Raw genomic sequence first — 22,830 nt, forward strand, 5'->3', positions numbered from 1 at the left:
AAACTGCTCAGCGTGGCATGCAATTTAAAACTTATAAATTATTTATTTCTGGAATTTTCCATTTAATATTTTCAGACTGCAGTTGGCCATGGATAACCGAAACTGCCGAAAGTAAAACTACAGATAAAGGGGAAGTACTGTATAAGAGCACACATTTTCAGATGTCCCTGAAAACTCTTTGTAGGGTTTTGAGAGACAATGGGGAGGGGATGGAAGGAGCCCTGGGGATCTATGCCATTATTTGAAAACAAAAACTCATCTGGCCCGAGATGAAGGGGCAGTGTTGACATAATGCCTTGTACTTAGCGCCTTATGAGTAGACTTCTGCTGCTGATCACACAAGCAGTTCACCTGAGAGTCCTCACAACCCCAGCTTCAAAGGCTCATCCCATTGAAAAGGAATTTTTTCCCCCTGCAATTCAAGTGATGTAAATACTCAGCGAACTGTAGATACCTCCCGCTGCTTCTGGCTTTCATCTTAAAAAAGCAGGAGACTGTATCATGCGTTGTAGATTTAAAAATTCATTTGTGAAAGGAGAGTCTCTCTTTTGAAAGTTGACTGTTATTAATTGCAGCTTCATTACTGATCTGTTAAGGGACACGGATGACTTCTAAATGTTCCCTTTCAGTACAACTCAACGGTTGGAAGGGTTTATTGTCTGGGATACCACAGGTACAACCCTGGGTGTTGGCCTTGTGGAAATCAGGCCAAGATGAATCCATCTATATGTGTCAAAATTCAAGTCTGTCTTAGACACAAAAACAAAACAAAACAGATCATGAATCATTACTGAGTGAGCTTCATATAATGCTTAGCATTTGCTATTGGTTGTCAGGGTCACAGAACCAAATTTCTTAATCCTACTTTTCCATGAAGAGGAAAAACTTAAGAGTTTGCACAATCCCTGGCTACATGACCGTTCTGTCCATGTGAATCAATAACATACGTCTGGGACAGAGTTCACACTGGCAGAAAAAAATTTCTTAGCAGAACATTTCTTTTAGCTAAATAAAGAAGTTTCTTATAAACAAAATGCAGCCATGGCCATGAGAATCTCCTTATCATTTCCTTATCTTTCTTTGGGCACAGAACTGGATAATTTTTAAGAGAAAGATGAGAGAGATGCAGATGTTCCCTCCCCAGAACAGTGTCTTATAAAAATGTGTTTTCAGGCGGTTTATATTATTAGCATGTCACAGCGGAACTAAAGATCTCTTACCTCCCCTCAAAGGCCAGACCTTCAGGATGTGACTGGGGATTTTTCAATTCTGTTGGACAGAAAACCATTCAATAAAAATAAATGTTTGCAAAGTAAGAAAGGAAACTTCTATTTATTGGACACCTGCTCTATTGTAGTCACTTGGCAACATGCTTTTTAGATATTTATCCACACAACAACACTGTGAAAAACGTACTAGTGTCTCTCTTTAATGATGGCAAAAGCTCAAGGTCCCAACTAGTATGTGACTGGGTTCCTGTACACGACCAAGTCGCTATGATTGCAAGATCACATTCTTTCACCAAGCCGTGTTTGCTCAGTCTCATTGTAGATGTCATGGCCTAGTTGGCGATATGCGTATAAACACGTGAAATGTTAAATAACAATAGGACACCAAAGAGATGATAATGCCTCATGCGATTCATTGGTATGCAAGCATTAGAAACTGTGAGTTTGTCATGAACTAGGGTAACCCAGGAAAGCCTGGCCTCTCTGTAGAACTTAAATAGGTAAAAATGAATTCGAGGCAGTTACAAAGGTGTGACTCTTGCTCATGGTAAGGAACAGATGTGATCGTTGCATTGTTAGTGGATCAGTTTCACTGTAATAAGTTTATGAAGGAAGCTGGAGGGTAGACTCAGAGGACTTTGAATGTCAAGCTCTCCAGGTCTTCCTTTGGAAGGTCAGTTTCTCTCTTCCTGAGGTGAGTGGACATCCCTTCCAACACCTTGGGGATTCTAGCATTTATCATCAGGGGTTGGAAAGTTCTCTATGAGACTTTATTCTTAATTTTTAAAAATTTTGATAATAATTAGAAAGCATTATGAACACATTAGGGAAATAAACTCATGATGGTCTCACCAAGGGAAGGCTACATGATATCACAGCAGCTGAATGTATAAAGGTCCCACAGTTGTTTGCACAGAGAAAAATGCAGATTGAATCTACTCACAGCATCCAGCAGGCTGGGCATACCAGACCTCCTCTCTATCACTGAGTGCCCTATGCATGCGAGGAGATCCTGTAACTTGAAACCTGCCGCACTGGGAAGAGTTGTTGTTAATACCCAATGGAGAAATAACCTGTTTCTAGAACAGGTGCTGTTGGTGTCCTACCCACATCCTATTGGCACCAGCACTAGCTATTCTTGTTTGTGCCTGGGCCTCCATCTGCAAGCACCTCTGATTCTTTGCGTAGCGGCTTTCTCCTGGCAGGCATGTATTCATTTTGGGATCATCCATCCACCAATGACAAATGGGCATCGGAGGGTGAGTACTCCAGCTAGCTTCCTTGCCTCTCAGGTGGGTCAATTCTGATGTATGCTCCCATTGTGTCCCCAAAGTTTTCAGGGGGACTGAGTCCCAGTTGCCTGCAGCAGTAATTGTTTTCTCTCCTTTCTGTCACTTCCCCACATTGCTTAGCAGTGCTTACTAAGATTAGGTCCCAATTAAACCCCTCTATCTAAATATTAATCAAAGGTTTGCTGTTGAGGGAATCTAACCTAAAACAGTTCCTGATTCCAAATATTCATTTGATGAAGATTTGCATAACACAATTCCAGCCTTATCTTTAAGTAAACAAAACAATCCTGCCGAGTTATCAATGGATGCCTCAGTGCAACTTGCACGCAAGGATTATTCTTAGGCGGACTATGGTTCTGATTATCCTGAATTAGAAAATAAAAAATTGCACTTATTAAAATGATTTTATACAGCATGCTTATGAGAATGGTTACTTCTTGCATTAGGATTATTGAAATTGAAATACAGAAATAGATTAAATATACAAACAAACCTGAGACTATATCCTTCCTCTATTAAGCTAAATATCAGCAATTTTGTTCCAGCAAAATAACATCATCTGTCACATTAAATTAATGTTGGGAATTTAAATTTTATTGGTTTTGTAGTTGTGTTTTAATATAATTTGAAAATTTATTCTGGATTTATTGTTATATCAAAGCTGTCAGTATAAGGGGTTTATAACTAGTTTTATGTTTATACATATTGAAATTAAATTACAATGAAGTTTTAAAATTACATTGAGTGTCCTTAAAAACAAAATATATGTATTTCCTCCCCTCTTTTAAGGAAAACTACTCAAACCTAAAGAAAAACCTCTTTAGGTGACTAGAAGCCACAGAAAGGTTTTGATCAACAAAATGACCTCATGAAAATGGTGTTTCAGGACAAATTAATGGAAGATGAATTTAAGTAGAGAGCCTGGAATATAGTAGGGACACAATACACAATGCTATTTACTGAATAAATGAATTAAATAAAAGTAAACCAAGTTAGAATTCTGTTGCAGCAAACTATAAAGTGAAATATATATGCATGTAACCTGGGATATTGGAATTAGAAAACAGTTAAGAACATTGTGACTGTATACCGGACGTGTTCTCATTTCAGTTCTGCCCAAGCAGAACTCTGAGACAAGGGTTCACGTACAAGTGATTTACCACTGGGGACATGTTCCCAGGAGAAACCAGTAAAAGAGTGAGGAAAGAGACAGGGAGGGGGAAGATGCCAAGCAAGGGTGTGATTTCAGGCAAAGTCCCCAGAGAGTAGCTGAAGCCTGATCCTGCCAGGAAACTCAGGAACGGAAGTGATACCTCCCAGCTGATCCCAGCTTGAGCCGAGGGAGCTGGGTTTTCCAACTCCTGCCCCAGCGGGTCATTGGCTGAGGGCTGCCGTGTGGGGTATGAACTCCCAGTGCTTCCAGCTTTCTGTAGTGAGAGTGTTCCAAAGAGAGTCGCAGGTGACAGCCTAGGAGCCAGAGAACCCGTGAGCTGGGAGAGGACAGCACAGAAAGGATAAAGCCCAAGGATGTCTGTGTGGAGGGGCCATGGTGTCAGCCACCAAAACTAAGGAGTCAAAGGTGACCTGGATGCCCTGACCTGTGTTGTGGCCAAGGGAAGTCTCATTAATAGACATAGGAATTTGGGAGGGGACGATGAGTCACAGCCATTGGATTTTCCAGAGGAGTGAAACATACTGTGAATCCATCTCTGCAGCTGCGGCGCATCTCCAAGCTGCCGTTGTTTCTCAGCAGTGACTCAGTGACAGCTTTCGAACTGGCCTTCAGCGGTGACGTTTGTGTGCCCTCCTTTCTTGTCTGTGCTCTGTAGCTAGAATGATCTTTTCCTATCTTAAATCACGTTATATGACTTCCTTGGGTTGAGCTCCTCCAGCAACTTCCAGTGTCACCTTAAAGGTCCTGAATCACCACCCGTTTCTTCCACTGTGTTCTCGCCTCAAGGGCTTTCTTTCTGCTCCTGAAAGAGGCCAAGTTCATCCCTGTGCCAAGGCCTTTGCCTTTGCTCTTCCCTCTGCCTGGAATGCCTTCCCGTTATCCCCTTGCATGCCTAGTCCCTGCTCACCCTTCAAGTCAAATATCCTCTTCCTGGAGAGCTTTTTATGGGGGTTATTAGTCTTGCTTGCCAAATATTTCTGTCTCTCCATCTTCCAGGAGTGGGGTGGGATAGAACTTGCTGGCTCCCTTGTGGCTGGGTGGACCAGATGTCTGGTTCTGGCCACTGAGATGTGAGTGACAGTGACATATGTCAGCTTTGGGTTGGAGCATTTAAGTGCTGGCATGAGACTTCAGAGCTTCTTTTCTTTTGCCTCAGGACAGGCTGCCAGGTGCAAGGTAGCAGCTACTGTATCAGCCTGGGTCCCTGCATCAGTTAGAGTTTGATCAGGGAGGTAGAACTGCATGATTGGTGTGGAGTAAGGGATTTATTGCCGGGATGAGAGTGCACACAGTTGTGGGGGTTGGTCATGGTATCTATGGAAGATAGTCACCCCTGTGGATGGGTCTGGGCCTCATTGGAAATGCAGGATAAAAAGCTGGATGTGAAATGGGGAGGCGCAGAGACAAATTGGAAGCTCTGAGAATGGCCCGGAACCCACATCTGTCTCCCGTCAGCCTCAGTGATGCACGTGATCTGCACCCTGTGTCACGGAGCTGCACGTGCCTCTGGCTGAGGGCTCTGAAGACGCTGAAGAAGGAGGTCCAGTGGGTTCTTCACTCGTGCCGGCCAGATCTTACTCAGTTTCCGTGGCCAACAGTGATCTGCAACCATACAAGAAAGAGACCTGGGAAATATAGTTTTGGGTAAATTAATTTGCAGAGTACAAAACTACTATAGTCTTGAGTGACCCTGCAATGAGCAGAGTTTCCCTAACAGCCTGTGTTGGCCACATAGCGGGAGGGAGAAGATCACCGTTGCTGTTTTAAGCCTGTCATATGAGGGGGGCTGTTTGTTACTACAGGATAACCTGGCAGTTCTGACTGTTACACCTTCCCTGACCACTGTGTGTAAAGAAGTGTCCTGTTCCCTTGGTTGCTATACCAACTGGCTTATTTCTTTTATGGCATTTATTGTTAATACTACGCAAAATTATTTATTTATTTTTTCAAAAATTTCTGCTTCCCTTCAGTAGCCTCCATGAGGACAGGGGCCTCTGTGTCTTATTTGCTGTTGTATCCTTAGTCCCTAGAATAGTGCCTGGTTTCTTACAGATGCACATTAAATATCCGTGGAGTGAATGAATGAATCTACAGTGGTCTGTGCTTGTCTCCCATGTGTACTGGTATGTTCTGTTTATCTGTCTGTCTCCCTGTTAGAACATGAGCTCTTTAAATTAGTCTCTAGTGGATGTCATGGTTCCTGCCATACAGAAGAATCTCATCTTTATTGAAATTAATTTCAGGGAAGACATAAGGGCTAGAGATGTAAATGCTCAAATTACATTAATGAAGGTGACAATTAAGACCATGGGGTTGGTTGTGACTTGCAAGTTTCAGACATGGTCAGAGGGCTTAGGCGCTCTTTTAAAGAAGTGCTTTAGTGCTGTATAGACACCTGCCACCATTTTGGTACCTGTCACCTTCTTTTTATCCTCAGAAAACAAGCGTTGCTAAATTGATTACAGAAAATGAAAATTTTCAGGGCTTTACCATTCCACACTCACAGGGATTTTCACATAAATATTTACTTTCATGGTAAAATTGGAGAAGTTAATTAACTTTAAAATAGTACTAGATAATCCACATACTATCAAATATAGCCACAAGAAAAAAACAAAAATCATTTCTAAGTCCAATAAGCAAGGATAATATCACTCACCACACATATTGCCAGGTTTGTTATGGACTTTCTCATGTTTTGACCTTTCCCTTTGCAGCTCATTCTAAGCTGATAAATACTTTATGGGCTAGTGTTTAAATACCCTAAGAATACTTCTTCATTATAAATTAGGAGCAATATTTTAGTTGCTGTTTGCAATAAGCTTTTAAACTATATCTGGTCTGATTCTTTGCTGTTTCTCAAAGCGGTCTTCCTCTATTAAATACATTTTTGTCTTCCATTGAAATCTTTCCTCTAAAAATCTTCACGCTTATTTTTCTGGAGCAATCTTACTGTTTTAGTTCTCTTCAGAAGCATACCCTAGCAGCATGTCCACCTGTATGTAACAGGCAGATGTCATATTTGCAAACCAGCACCCACTCACTGCCTCTCTTTTTTATTGCAACAGCGTAGACTTTGATTTTTCTTTGGGGAACCACTTTCAGTTCACATGCTTCTGATGAGCATGCAACTAGGTTCTAATCTCAAAGCATTACATTCCTCTGGCCACAATAATTGGTGTAAACATGGGCACCTGGTCCTGATCAGGGACAATGAGTTATGGGATGATAAAGCCTGCACAGAGACTTCTAAGAAAGGGACTTTATTCTTTCATCAGACATTCACCTGCAAGGACACGAGCTGCAGTGGTCGTGTTGCAGTCACCAGGGAAGACCTTACGTAAGATCGGAGCCTTGTGGTAGAAGGCAGAATCTAGAGATGCAGAGAGGTGTCAGCACCTGATACCATCATTTATGTCTTGGTCAAGCCTTTCCTGAAGTTATTCTTACCTCTGGACTTTGCAGTAATATGAACCAATACATTCCTATCATACTGAAGCCCGTTGGGTTGAGTTTCTTCTACCTGCAACCAAAGAAGTCCTTAAGTGATACACTGCTCAAGTGATACAATGTAACCCCACATACCTATGATGCAAGCAGCTCATCACAAGCATGAGAATGAGTGGTGAGGAAATGCAAGCTGGCAGTCAAAATTTGGAGTTGAAAGAAGATAGAGAGATGAGATAGAAACCAAAGGAAGAAACAGGGTCAATGAAGACAGTAATTCTCGAACCTGGTTGCACGTTGGAATAGCCCAAGGGGTTTTCATAACACTGATGCCTGGGTCCCACTCTTAGAGAGACGGTGCTTTAACTGGTGTAGATCGCAGCCCAGGTGCTAGCAATTTTAACAGTGATTTTTATGTCCAGGCAAGTTTGAAAAACTCTGCTCTAGGAGATACTTGTGTTTATTTGAAGAAAAAAAAAAAAAATCAAGAAGCCATGGGAAAGGGAACAGGTGAAGATGCTGGAGAAGGACTAAGGAGGATATTTTATGTAACTCCTAAAATTAATGCTGAAAAATACTGCAGTACTGAAAAATTTAGCACCAGATTGGTCACTGGTGGAAAAGGTGATGTATATACTTCGTGTTTTCTGAGGGTTACATTTATGAAATTTAATCTTTTAAAATTCTATCATTGGACTCAGTCTTAAAAGAAACTCATATTCTATTTAAAATGATTTGATCCTTCCACCATTTGCATATTTTTCTCCTTTTATGCAACGAACAAAATTTGAGTGATGGATTTCAAAAACAAAATGAGCAAAATCATGATCATTAGATTGAAGATTTAATAATTGACTCTGAAGAAGTCTTCTTGCTTTATTTTTAAATTCAGTGATAGCTTTATTTTCCTAAAATTAGTGTTTTTGAAAGTCTTAAATCAAATTATTCTCCTAATGTGTTTAAATTTATAATATGATACCCACATAAGCTGGTCTAGACACAGTGATTGTTTTTGGGTATAGAACATAACATTTCATTACCCAAAAGTTCTTAGGAGACAAAGATTATTGGTTAAAATTAAATAAGCAATTATTTTTCAAATAATAAAATAATATGTTCTCAGTGGAAAATATACAAAATTTAGATCAGCAAAAAGAAGAAAAAAATGATTGGCCTAATCTCTATCTCTTGGAAAAAAAAATAAATGTAATACTATTTTTAACTTGCCTTTTATGATTAATAAATTGAGAATATATTTTTAGGTTATTTCCTATTCTGTAATGGTTTTGCTGTTTTAAAAATGTTTTAAGTCTTTTTGTATGTGGAAGAAAATTTGGACTTGATAGAAAAAGAACAAGGACAAAAGCAAAAATTATTTCTAATTCTATCATACAGAAGAATCAATTTTTAAACTGCAAGTAGAAAAGAGTATATCCTTTTCAATATCACTTTCATTTTCTCCCATAAAATAGGAATAGTTTGTACATCTTATTTAGCATACTGTATCTATAACTTAACAATATAATGTGAACATTTTTCCAGGTTAAAATATTCTTTTCCATACAATTTTAAAATTGAATGTGTATATCTACAGATGGGCCATAAATGTATTTGCTCAACCTCGATCATTAACACATTCGTTCTTTCCTGTGTTTTGCCATTTTGTGTAATGCTATAATTGGATATATTTGTAGTGAAGTCGTCGTGCCCATCCAGTACTATTTCTTTGTCTGTGTTCTAGAAGTGGAATTATTGGATCAGAGGATTAGAAGTGGAAAGTCTTGATGTAGAATTTTAGATTATGCAAGTCTGGGTTAGGCAAATAAAATGGTTTGGAGATTATCAACTGTGGAGATCATCAAGCGGGAAATGCCATGTTTGTAGCCTCTTAAAACAAGTGCATTTGCCTCAGAGTCACCAACTTCTTCATGTCTTTGACTACCATGTGCATTCAGCTGGTGGACCCCTAGCTGATGGGCTCCAGCCTCACCAAATTGCCTTCTTTTGCCTGAATGTACCATGTGTGTGTTTATACCTCTGTGCCACTTTGTTCCCTCCCTGAGAGACAGCTTTTTCACCCTTTTCCATCTTTTTTATCTTTCAACGCTCATTTCACGGATCACCCGTTCAGTGAAGCCCATGCCAGAGTTAGTCAACACCTCCATTGTCTTCCCACGGTCCTTGGATCCCCCTGTAAGCTGAGGTCTTAGCAACCACGCTATGCATCTTTTCACGTCTGTCTCTTCTGGAAAGCATGGGCCATGTCTTATTCTTGTATCTGCTGTGCCAACCAGTGATTAGAACTTTGCTTTCCACTGCGATCTTCAGTCTTCATTAACTGCAACTCACGGTAAGAAATACATTGGACAACATGATCTATTATGTATGTCCATATCACATATATACACACGCATACACACAGACATGCACACACACACAGTTGAAACAGAAGTTTCATGGAACAAAATTTACCTTGACAGAATGCTATGCACTTTGACATTTTCTCTTCTGTTCTTTTTTGTCATTGAAAATGTTCTGGTCACAGTCCACCAAATCAATTTACCTACCAATGAGTCATGATTCTCAGTTTGCAAAATTCTACTTAGCATAAGCTCAAGAACTATTTGTTGATTTGAATTGCAAAACATTGGCTTATTTTGCAGCAGAGCTCAGACATTATGTAATTTTATCATAATTTGGTAGTGTTAAGTATATTCACATTGTTGTGTAACAGCAGATCTTTCAGACTTTGCATCTTGCAAAACTGAAACTCTATACACATTAAACACTAATTTGCCCTTCTCCTCCCTTTAGCCACTGGCAACCACCTTTCTACTGTTTATATGGTTTGACTACTTTAGATACTTCGTATGAGTGTGGGCTCATCAAATTTTTTTCCTTTATTGATTGGCTTACTTCACTTAGCATAATGTCCCCAAGGTTCACGCATATTGTAGCATGTGACAGGATTTCCCTTGTTTTTTAAGGTTGCATAATATTCCATTGTATGCATATTCCACATTTCCTTTATCCATTCATCTTTTGACTGATATTTGAGTTGCTTTTACCTCTTGGCTATTGTGAATATTGCTGCAGTGAACAGGGTGTACAAATATCTCTTCAAGATCCTGTGTGAATTCTTTTGACTGTATCCCTAGTAGTGGGATGGTTGCATCAGATGGTAATCCTATTTTTAATTTTTTGAGGACCCTCCATAATGTTTTCCATCATGACTGTACCGTTTTATATTTCCACTAACAGTGCACAAGGGTGCCAATTTCTCTGCAACCTTGCCAAACACTTGCTCATTTCTGTTATTTTGGTAGTGGCCACCCTACCAGGCACAGTGAGGTGCTATTTCACTGTGATTTTGATTTGCATTTCTCTCATGATTGGCAATGTTGAGCATATTTTCCTGTGCTCATAGGCCATTTGTATATCTTTGGAGAGTTGTCTAAATAATTTCATTTTCCTATTTTTAAATTGGGTTATTTTTGTTGTTGTTTTCTCCTTGTTTTTTCATAGATGTTTTAAATTGATTTACTAAACTGCAATTCAAGCATCTTATTTTTGTCTGTGAACATTTCTGCTGTGTGACCTCTGAGTTAGCCTGCCTGGCAGTGTTCTTGGAGCTTTCCATTGCATCAAGGTAATTTCCCACACATCTCTGATGCAACCTAATTTTAAGATGGTGCTTGTAACTTTTTTTTAATACACTAATGTTGGAACCTGTCAGTTGCTGGTCTAATTTCCTCCTCACCTTCACCTCTACTTCCCTGCTAACAGAATGCTAATTTGTTCATGCCTTCCATGTTTAGTTAGTGGCCTTAAGGGAAGCCAACTTCCCTCTTCCCCCTCAGATCTTCAGTGTGCCTGATTGGTTGGTGTAAGGTATTTCCATTCAGATAATTGGCTCAGGAAAGACCACTTGATATAATTCTGACCAATGGGCTGTGCAGAAAATCTGCTGGGGTGGAGGTGGTTTCTGGGAAACTGTTCTCCAATCCTATGAGAAGAGAGACCCCACAGGAAGAGAAAGCTTCTCGTCTTCTGCTATGTATTGGGCCAGGAAGCAGAGAATATCAAAGGAGATGATGCCGTGTTGTTCAACACTGGTTGTTCAAGTACCACTTTCATGTATTTTGTTACATCTCTATTGATCTTGTACACTTGTCACAAATTTTGCATATTAGTACCACTTATACTATCACTTAATATTTTCATCTAATTAATTTCATTAAACAAATACTTCTTGACTGTCTATCGTCTAGGCACTGTTGAGGTTTTGAGGATGCAGCAGTGAACAAATAGGACAAAACTCCCTGCCCTCATGGGGTTCATGATTCAAATAAATTTATTTTAAAAAGACACTCGATATCACCTCCATTAATTGAAAAACAGTGTCACTTGAAAAAGATGATGACTTGAAAAATGAAAACAGTGAAAGCAAAACATTGGTTGCACAAATTCTAACTAGATATATAAGCCCTTTTTTGTTTTAAAAAGAGCTTTTTAGAGCGGTGTTTGAGACATACTTGTACCACACAGTGGTCTTGTCCTTGATGTTGTTGGAAAAATCAATAAAGAACTAGAAAAGGGGTAATTTTTCTCACTGTGGGATTCAATGTTGTTTAATTCTGTGGTGCAAGTTGACTCTAGGTTGACTGCATTTGTCACCAGGTACGCAGGACAGGTTCCACGCTTTGGGGTCACCACTGGGTTGCATGTGAAGCAGTAGGCACAGTTCCTGGCACAGAGCTCAGTGGAAGGTAACTTTGGCTACAGCAATATTGATCAGCAGAGAGCATGTTCCTCTGTGCACCTGTGTGGATAGGAAAGGCCTGGGGACCCTCTGCAGACTTATTAATTACTCATAGATTTCACATGTATGTTCATGAGGCTGTGCTTTCACGGTTCCATCTTAGAATGTGCTTTCAGAGCTCCGAGAGCTCCTGGGTGTCTCGTTTTTGTATCATTTGGCTCCTTGTACTAAAAGCCACATCCTGTTATGTTTGGTTGCTAGGTAGAGAAATGTTATCATGGGCTTCAGCAATAATTTATCCACAGAGCTCAAGGAGTTGTCATGTTCTCCTGACAGTGAGCTGCGGCACTTTATCAGCTCGCCTGTAAATCAGGCGTGTGTGGGTGCGGATGCCAGCACTGTTTGATCTCTCGCAGACACTGTAATAATCTGCTTTTGTCTGATTGATTCCTTCACATCACCACGCGCATTGCAACGGAGAGTGGAGTGCCCTCTGTTTATCTCGGCTGGTCATCTGCGGGAGGCCAGCAGGGCAGAAAATGCTCTCCGTGCCGAGATGGAAGAGTTTTTGGAATTAGGGCCTTTCCATCATATCCCCGAGCTGGTTTCGTTCAATAAATCAATGATAGCAGAATTGAATGCACCATAAATACCTCAAACCATATCTCTTACAAGAATGTAAGAGTAATTCATAGAAACAGGAAAGGTAACTTTGTGAGAAAGAATTACGACCCCTACAAGCCGCAGACATTCAGGGCCTTTTACTGCCTGTGTTCACATCTCACCCCTTGAACTCTGGGGGAAAGAGAAGACACTGCTGGCTGGCGTTTGCTTCCAGAAAGTGCGGGGGTCGGGGGGGGGGGCGGTAAAATTGAGTAGAACGGATCCTGTCGAGGATGATCACTGTTTTTCAATCTAAAACCGAGTTTTTCTCAATTTCTGTTGGCTCCGGTCGTGGTCCGACTTCATCTCTCACGTCAAAGGACGCACCGCATCATCAAAATGCAGCCGTCGGACTCTGTGGTTTGCTAGTGTCTGAGGTGTCCTTCTGCCGCCCCCACGCCAGGCCTACCCTTGTGCGAGGATTGTCAACCTTTCTGATGCTTAAAATGTGTCCCCATCAGGCAAGCCTGGTCCCTGTTTCCTGGGCTCCTAATTGCTGACAGGTAGTTTGGGGCACATTTTGGCATCTCAGGCCCCCAGGAGTCAGGCTGAAATCCATGAGCTGATTACTGCCTAGAGCGTGGCAGCAGCTTGCTGTGCTGTGACCCGGGAGCCATCCCAGACGTCCACGCCTGCCCCAGTTGAAAGCAGAGGTCAAGCTGTATTGTAGATGTGATTGACTAAATCCCATCGGAGAGGAGGATTGTGTTGTAGCATCCCCGTGTTGGATGGCGGCGAGATAAAATTACATAAAGAAGTCTTTCAGCCCCGAAATGAATGTAGCTCTGGAAAAAAAGAGAAAATGACAGCTAGAGTTGACTGTTCAGAGTAATCAAAGGCACACAATTGTTCTTGTTTTCATAGGGGTAGTCAGTAATATTAATGATGATTTATTTCACTCCTATTGTCTGGTCAAAGGTATTATAGTCACCTGATGTTCATTATTAGAAGTTTACCTCAGTGGTTAGAGTCGGAATAGGCAAACTGGAGTCAGGGGCCAAATGCAGCCAGCCACCTGTCTTCGCCAAAGTTTTATTAGAACGCATCCTTGCCCTTTGTTCATATATCGTCCATGACTGCTTTTCCTTACAATAGCAGAGTTATTAATAATTAGTTATGAGAGACTATATGGCCTGCAAAGCTAAAAATATTTACTGCCTGGTGGCCCTCTACGGAAAATATTTGGCAACCTCTGGGTTAGAGGGTTGGCTCTGGCACCAGATTGCTTGTTCAAATCCTAACTTTACCACTTACCAGCTGTGAGACATTGGACAAGTTACATTAACCTCTCTGATCCTGGATTTTCTCACGTGTAAAATGGAGATTATAATAGTATTTCTCTTATTGAGTTGTTGGTGGTCGGATGAGTACTGCTATGGTTTGAACACATACCTCAAAAGTTCTTGTGTTGGACACCTGATCCCAAAATTCATATGCTAATGGTATTTGGAGGTGCGGCCTTTGGGAGGTAATTAGGATTAGTTAAGGTGGTGAAGGTGGGGCTCCTTTGATGGTGGCTTTATATGAAGAGGGAGAGAGACCTGAGCTGACATACTCTTGCCCCCTTGCTGTGTGATGCCCTCTGCCATGTCCTGATGCAGCAAGAAGACCCCTGCCAGATGCCAGGGCCAACTTCCCAGGCTCCAGAACTGTGAGCTCAATAAACCTCTATTTTTATAAATTACCCGGTTTGTAGTATTCTGTTATAGCAACAGAAAAGGGACTCAAACAAGCACTTTAGCTTAACACAACTGGGAAACAACATCCCCTGTGCACGTTTTCCCTTACACCCACTCTGAGAGGATGCACCTGTCCTTCACCTGGCATTTAATTGCTGATGTCCTGCATGTGCTACCTGTGCATTTGCTCATGTGAATTTATGGGAGTGTACAAGGACAGCTCAGAACTCTTGAGAAAGACCAGGGCAGAGTTACAGGCTTCACAAACCACGATGCTTTTATAAGTATTAATACTTCAAATATGTTCCTAAAATTAGTTGGGAGATTTATTCCAAGGTCTGTACAAAATCCAGTTAATCTGGCTGTTCAAATTAGAGTGATGGTGGTTTCAGTGGTGTTACAGGATGATCTATAACACATTTGAGAGTGCATATTTGCTCCTTACAATTTTAAGAGGACTTAGACCTAGTTTAAACAAATTGAAGGTTGAGTCACCTATGTGAAACCCTCCACTCCTGAAAACCAGATTTTGAAATTTACTATTCTATACTCTACCAAAGGGATCAGTAGAATTTTCCTGTAAAGGGCCAGAGAGGGATCTATTCATGAGGGATCCACCCCCATGACCCAAACACCTCCCACTAGACCTCACCTCCCAGAACTGCTACCTTGGGGATCAAATTCCAACACAAATTTTGGCAAGGACAGACCACGTCCAAACCATAGCAAGTGGCAAATGGGCATGGTGGTATTCAAGTAAAACTTTATGTACAAAACAGGTGGTGGGCTGCAAGGCCATGGTCAGCCAGTCTTGTTCTACTATCTCTGTCTTAAAAAGCTCCTATGTAGTCTCTTCTCAATTCCGTATGGGTGTTGACTTACTAGCCCTAACAAAGGTCTTAGGTGGTATAGCTTCATTATTGGCTTCTATAGGTGAAGAAATTGAGGGACAAGGAAATTAAGTAATTTGCCTAAGACCTACAGGACTTGAACCCAGCCTGTCTGACTTCAGAGTCAGTGCATTTAGCCACTATTCTACACCATCTCCTCTAGTCTTAGTGCATATGGTGCTATTCTTTATATGAAAATTGTTCTAGCCTTTAAATTTCTTTTGCATATGTATATAAACTCTTTTATAGGAGGTAGTACTTTAAAAATTTCTCAGTGTCCCTAATCAAAGAAAAGAACACTCTATGGATGCTAATGGTTTGGGGTCACTACTTTTCGATGAATGAATACTTGATGCCCCCAAATTCTTGCCACTCCAAGTATGGTCTGCTTCGTGGGCATGTGACCAGTGCAGAGTCATGGGGTCCTGCACTTGGAAGGGGGCTCCAAGCTTGGAGTTTAATGGTCTGTGGTTGCCACCTTGAGATTCTTAATTTTATTTTTAAATTTATATTTTGTAAGTGAAGTCCACTGGGACATTACTTGTGTCAGGGACTTGGAGCTTCAGCTCACATTAGATCTTGCCTTCTGCTGCCTGCCCACCTCCCTGGACGGGTTCTCAGCACCTGACTTCCCGGCACTGCCCGGTGACGGCTGCTGCCCTCTGTCCTGGTGGGGCCTCATCCCATTGAACTTACCTCAGGAGCATCCTTGTGCTCAAGAGAGCACAACATAAAAAGCAAGTTTAAAAACACCACGACAGATAGAGAAACTACAGAAGAAACATTTTTTTTAAATTGCTTTCTGAACAAGGGACCCAGCATTTTCATTTTATGTTGAGCCTCACAAATTAGGTCGTTGGTCCTGGCTGACTCTCAACAACAGTAGCACCTGAGAGCTTGTTAAAAATGCAGAATCTCAGGCCCCCACCCCAGACCTGCAGAATCAGAATCTGCATTTTCCCAAGATCCCCAGGTGATTCCTGTGCACGTTCAATTCTGTGAAGCACAGCTCCAAAGATGGCTTCCAGATGTACCTGATGAGCCAGACGCTTAACAGGCATCCCAGGTGCGTCTGAGGCTCAGCCGCGTCTGGGATCCACGGTCCTGTACTGATGTTTTCCAGCCTGACCTGATGATCAGAGTCGCTGGGGCAAGTTTATCACAGCAGAAGCTTCCAGGCTCCCTGCCCCATTTTCTGAGTCTGACTCTCTGAAGGAGGGCCCTGGGAATACATATTTTTAACAAGCACTCTCGATGACCTTCCTTAGGTGCTTAAGTTTGGAAAACTCAACTCTTTATAAATGGTACACTAGGACCCAGAAGCATCCCCAGACACCTAACTTGTATCCATATCTGTCACTTACCTGCAGGACCTGGCTTAACCTCACTTGTAATTTATGAGCATTTTAACTGGAGCTGCACCATCTCAATCATCTGTGTGTTTGCAGGTAGCAGTAAAGAGCCATTTCAGTGGATTGCAATAAAAAGGAAACCCAGTGTGTTTGGGAGTCTTGACACCCAGGCCTGGTATCATAAAGATATCTAGATAAAGTAAGGCAACCAGGCCCCCGGGGGTTACATCTTTGAGCAACTGCTGTCAACATTAGAAGGATTGACGGGAGGAGAAGGAGCAATACTTCTATCACCAGTTCTTCTGTGTGCACTGGTTGTTCTCAAAGACGTTGGGCCATTGCATGGTGGTAGCCAGCAAGGTTGGCAGAGTATTAGGTGACATCAGGGATGAACCAAGAAATGGCAGGGACTCAACCTTGTACAAAATCACAGGGTATTTGGATCTGAAAAGCTGGGCACTTTTGTCTGACTATACTCCAAGGCAAGACATAAAGAGGTAGAAATAAGTCTTGCAGGGAAACTGGTTCTTTTTGTGGGAGAGGCAATGTGTGGTCACCAAAGTCAGACTAAAGTAGCTAGAACTTTTCCATCCCATGCATGGAGTGCAAAAGGGCCATAGTCAAAGAAATATACAGAAGTCTTAAAGCAGGTTGCAAACTCCAAAGCCTCCAGGGGCCAAGGGAGGGAGGGAGGGAGGCAGAACAACCTGTGACCTATCCCCTCTAAAGCGGATGAGCCCCCAGCTGCCTTGTGGAGATGTGGGTTCAGCAGTCCCTGTGATTCTGGTTTTCTGAGAGAAGTCCGGATTTCCAATGCTAAAGTTCTTGATTTAAAAATAATCTTAAATTTAAGGAGAATATTAATATACTGTTTTGGCCAAACGAAACTTATTTGTGGGGCAGATCTGGCCTGTAGGAACAGTTTTTACTTTCAGGTCCGATGACAAGGAGTTCCTCCGTAGCAACCTGTCACACTGGATCACGCTTTGGCACCACTGTCAGAGAAGGGAAACTGTACATGCAAAGAAGGTGTGTATGAGGGTCTAACTCCTTTGTTCCTAAGAAATTAGGGTTTAAGTATGTTTTTCTTCTTTGGCTCTTGTTGTGTAATCTCTCAGATATACTTGTGTATGTATGCTTATGCGTACATTTATGTGTATACTTATGCATATGTGCATGTATGTGTATACACATATATAAATGTGTTATACTTTTAGTGTACACTGTTATGGCCATACCATTCACAGCTTTCATCTACTTTGACTGGTCAGTGATCATGTAGTGACGATTGTTAAAATTTGTGTACATACATATATAGAATAATTAGCTATGTTAATGTATACTTATATATGAAAGCATACATATTATTTGTATTATGTTATATTACATACCACTATATTATGTCATATTATACACATATTGACATTTCTCAAGTCCTTCCCAAGTGTCAGACCTCGGCCAAAAAGCCTAGTAGCTTGACTAACTCTGAAGCACCCACTTACAATTTTTTGTTGAGTAAACAATAAATGTCCTTGTGGTTTAACCTGTGCTATTCAAAGTGTGGACCAGCTGTGTTGACATCCCTGGCAGCTTGTCAGACACGCAGAATCTCAGGCCCCGCCTATTGCATCAGAGACCCCGTCTTGACAATCACCCCGGGTGACTCATGTGCACGTGGAACGCTGAGAAGTGCCTGTTTAGTAGACTAAACCATGTTCTCTTACCTTGGGGCCTTTTCCCACGCTGTTACCTTCCCCTGAAGGCCTTTCATCATTCTTTGCTTTGAGATAGGTGCTGAGCATTTGCCCTTGCTCCTGAAGGATTTAACGTCTAGTGGGCCTCTTAACTGGCAGGCCAGCGCTTTTTCTTTATTCTTAGGCAAATTTTGTAGCCCCTCATGTTAGTTTTCCTTGACCATCCGGCACCTACTCATCTGACATGTCCTCAGGGAGCCTTCCTTGACCCGCATCCTGGGATGGATTGGTATTCTGAGGCAAGACCCATCTATACCACGTGTACTCACCTTCGCTCACCTGTACCTACCTGCTCCTACTTTCATTCACCTGTACACACATATGCAGGTAACATACTGTCATTTCAAATGAATGTTATAGACGAGTTGGGGGTGTAAAAATTCTGAGGCAGGAGCGGTGGGTCTCGGTGGCCTGTGGGGAGGGGTAAAGAGAACATTTGAGAAAGTTCCCTGGAGGTGATGTGCTTGGTGGTGAGGGTGGGAATTAGCCGACCTATGCCGTGGGCTTAGGTGAGGATTTCTTGGGCTAGGGGTGAGACAGGGTTAACATTTTCTGATATTAAGCATAGGAGCATCTAAACAATGAGAAAAAATTAAAAAGAGAAATATTTGTCCCCCTAAAATGCAATTCCACTGTAGGGAGCAGAGAGAGAAGCCGTGGGCAGGCGGAGCGATGATCCGGAGTTCGCACCGGGGAGTGTCTCGCAGTGTTTTCTAACCCATTACAAAGCCTTCTTGTGGAAGAACTGACCTTTTAGTTTATACCTGAGTGACACTGGCTGCAGCATTTCCCATAATGAGAAGGTGAATGGAAAAAGAATGTCGAAACCCTTCCTATCATGTTTAATGAGAGATGAGTTTTTCTCTACAATTTCTTAACGAAATGCTTCAAACATGACTTTTAAATCAGAAAGGGAAACCTTATCACTAGTGTTCTCCTGTGGCACTGAACCCCCTGAGCTGGGATTAAGCCAAAAGGGATTGTCATATGACAGGGAAGACGTTTCCACGACACCCCTGGTGCATGTTTGTGCATATTTTCCCCACTGAAATGACGGTCTCTCCCGGGCTCCCGGGCTCTCGGGGCTTTCGGCATTTGCTCTTTGCGTCGCCCGGAGAGATGCTCCTCGCTGGTTACATCACTCCATGGCTGTCATCCTCTGCCCCCCTCTGGGGAAATGGCAGAGCGAGGTTTAGAAATACGTCTGAAAGGACTGCATGCTAAATGCCCCAAGAAGCATATGAGTGTTTTTAGATGATCCAAAGTCATGGGGCGTTTGACCTTCTGGATATGTGGTCACTGTTTGCATCTAAAAGGGAACCACCAAGAGTAGCCAGTACTTAAAATATTCACTTTATCAGGAAAAATTACCTAAAGACTAATTTGAAAGGGCTGGGGGACAAAACCCCAAACAAAACCTTAGTCTTATCTGGATTTTGTTAAAGTAAGAATAAGAATAAGGTGTTTGTTTTTTATTTTTTTCCCCTCTGGGTCTGTTCCCGATTAACCTCATAAGCACTTCATAAATCCTGCATCTGGGTAATATAACACCGCACAGTGCTTTTTAACCAGAACATTTTGTTTTCTGAGTGCTGTGGAAGGTAGAAAGCTGCTGAGCTCCGGCCGGGGCAGAGCCTGCCAGGCTGCAGGCTGGAGTTTCTGGAGCTGCACAGGTGACTTCTTGGTCCTGCAGTGGTGCAGAGAAGGGGCTTCAAAGTCAAGTGGAGTTACTTGACTTCTTGCTTTAGTAAATTTTCTCAGTCCTGTGAAATAAAAATGGATGTTTTTGAGATCCATTTCTTCTTTCCCCAAAACAGAGGTGTCTCTTATTTCCTCCTATGCTCCTCCTCCCTTCCCCACATCCCAAGAAATTTAATTTATGGTTTAAGCTTGTTGAGTAGCACCTACTCAATGCTTTCTTTGACTTGGGGATGTGGAGAATGTGTTTTTACTATTTATAACCTGCTTTCTCCTAAAAGGAATATGAGGTAATACACACACACAAAGGCAGCAAACAAAATGAAGTAGTAAAAAAATAAATAAACAGAAATTTAGGATCAGGAAAAATAGAAATTAAGGCATAAAATCAAGAATGTATAAAAAAGAATTTAGTAAGCATATCACCAAGCTTAACTACAATCGAGCTACAAATTTGTCTCTGAGCTTCCTCGTAGCCAAAGAGAAAAGGGGGTGGGTGGTACAACTGGTTCTATAATTTTCATTACCAAGAAAATGCAAAGTATTTCCAATACTTGGGAAGAAAAGCATTTGATAAACCTGGATTTTAAGCATCTCTCACAGAGCATGGAGGGATAGCTGAATTAAAATAAAGTGGTTTGGTGATTTTCAAGGATAGTATTTTGTAGCATTGTTCAAGAAAAGCCAAGGACATGACATTAAAACAACTCAGTGAGAAGGATTCCTGAGGTCTAAGGACAAGGCATATTGGCAGAGGGAATGGTTAGAGAACCTGCTCTGTAGCATGGTTACATAGGGAAACGTCATGTTACTTCTATAGAGATTGTCCCTTGTGGTGACCAACATGACACATAATGAAAACCATCTGTTTAGATTGGGGAAAATGTAGGTGGACTTGGTGAGCTCTCACTTGGGAACACTGAGCTCACATGTGATTCATAGGGACTCATTTGACCCTTGGGTAGATTAATGGCTTAGTAGACAGGGACTGAATAATTTACGAGTGATACTATGGGGGGTTCCCAGGCAGAGTATTACATGTCTGGCTGTGGTTGAGACTGTGCCCCTCAGGCAGGGCCCAGAGCTTTTACTATGCTTTGGACAGAATGTTAAACACCTTGTCATGCTTTAATCTTTTTAATCATTACTAATGATGATAATAAAAATAATGACAATGTTCATGGCAGAGGCGAACAAAGAGAAGGCAAGGACTCGTGGAGTTGAGTGAGGTGTCATGGAAAGAAGGACCACCCCTACACATTGCTAAATGTTTTCTGGGGGGCAGATTCACTCCCAATTGAGAACCGCTGTACTAGAAATACCAACACGAGGATGTAGCAAGGTGGTAGCTTAATTGTGGGAGTCAGGTTTAAGATAATGTGGGGAGGTGGGTGGAAGAGAGTAGGAGAGGTGGGGGGTCCCCAGAGCAGTAGCATTGAGCTCCCACCCAAAGTGCTCAAATTTATTGCCAAAGTTGTTGGCCAAATAAAGCTCTTCTGTAGGCAGAATTTGGACCAAGAGAATCCAGCTTGCAACTGTTGAAATGAAAAGCTTGCTTAGTCATCATTTGGTTTACGGTGGCAATGATTATTTGTTTCACTTCTGTTTGTGCCCAAATTGCAAAGATCAAGGCATCTCCCACTTTGTGGACATCTCTCTCCTTCTCTACTCATATCTACTCCCCAACCCTCTCAAGTGCCTTACAGACCACTGCTTCTCAACCAGGGTAATTTTGCCCCCTTCTCTAGGGGACATGTGGCAATGTCTGGGGACATTTTTGGCTGTCACAACTGGGGGACAGGAGTGCTATTGGCCTCTAGTGGTAGAGGCTGGGGATGCTGCTAAGCAGCCCACAGTGCACAGGACAGCCCTACGGAACAAAGAACATTCCACCCCAAATATTCACAGTGCTGCAGCTGAGAAACCTGGCCACAGTTAGGTGTGGACATACGGCTCACCCCAGCAAGCTGGGCGATGAGCTTTTCCTATACACTCTGAGCACCTGGGGGTTAAAAGAACTCGCCTTGGATCTGCAGCTGGGGAAGTATCAGCCCGCGAACTCCATCGAGGGACATTTTCGTTTTGCTCTGGTGCCCAGAAATAGCAAGACTAGCAGTTCTGTAAGGATATAGATTCTTATGTAACCTTTCCCTTCTTTCTTTGGGAGTTTGGATATTTTGCAGAAGTTCACCTGGGTTTCAGGTTTGCACCTGATCCTAATCTCTGATGAACACCGTCAGATAAAGAGATTCTCCTAACATATTGAGGACACAGAATGAAGAAGCTTAGCAGGTCGGGGGAGTTGAGAAGACCGGGGGGGTGGGCGGGGGCCGGGGGGCAGCGTGGGGAGAACCATAGACCCAGTTCAGTTTCAATCCGTAGCCCTGCATCATCTCAGCATTATTATCAAAACACCATTTTCACCGTTTATGTGATTATAAACGTGGAACTGCCTGTTATAACCTAACGTTTGAGTCAAGTAGCTGATGCAACCTTTTCTCCCCCAACCCCCGGTTTTGTCTTCTGTTCCTTTTGAAATATTATTTGGCTCTATTTTCTTTTTCCTCCCAGTCCTCTCTGTCTCTCTTCCCTTTTTTGTGTGTACATGTGACCACAATTGTCGTTTCAGTAAATAAAACGGCTGCTTGATAACGTGGAACGGCCCAGCGCTTAACTCTGCCCTCGGAGATCCTTTACATCAAACCAGCGATCAAAAAGTGGTGCAGATAAAATTTGTCATCAGGGATTTCCTACAAAAGAATTACAGTGGAGAAATGGCCTGATCGATACTATGGATTTTCACTGCAGGGGCTGGTGGTCCAATTGCTGTGAGACACTCACACAGATAAAAGGGCACTGCCGCCGCGCCGTCACAGACTGCTGACTCAGC

This window comes from Eulemur rufifrons, chromosome 20 (genome assembly GCF_041146395.1).
Source record: "Eulemur rufifrons isolate Redbay chromosome 20, OSU_ERuf_1, whole genome shotgun sequence".
NCBI lineage: Eukaryota > Metazoa > Chordata > Mammalia > Primates > Lemuridae > Eulemur > Eulemur rufifrons.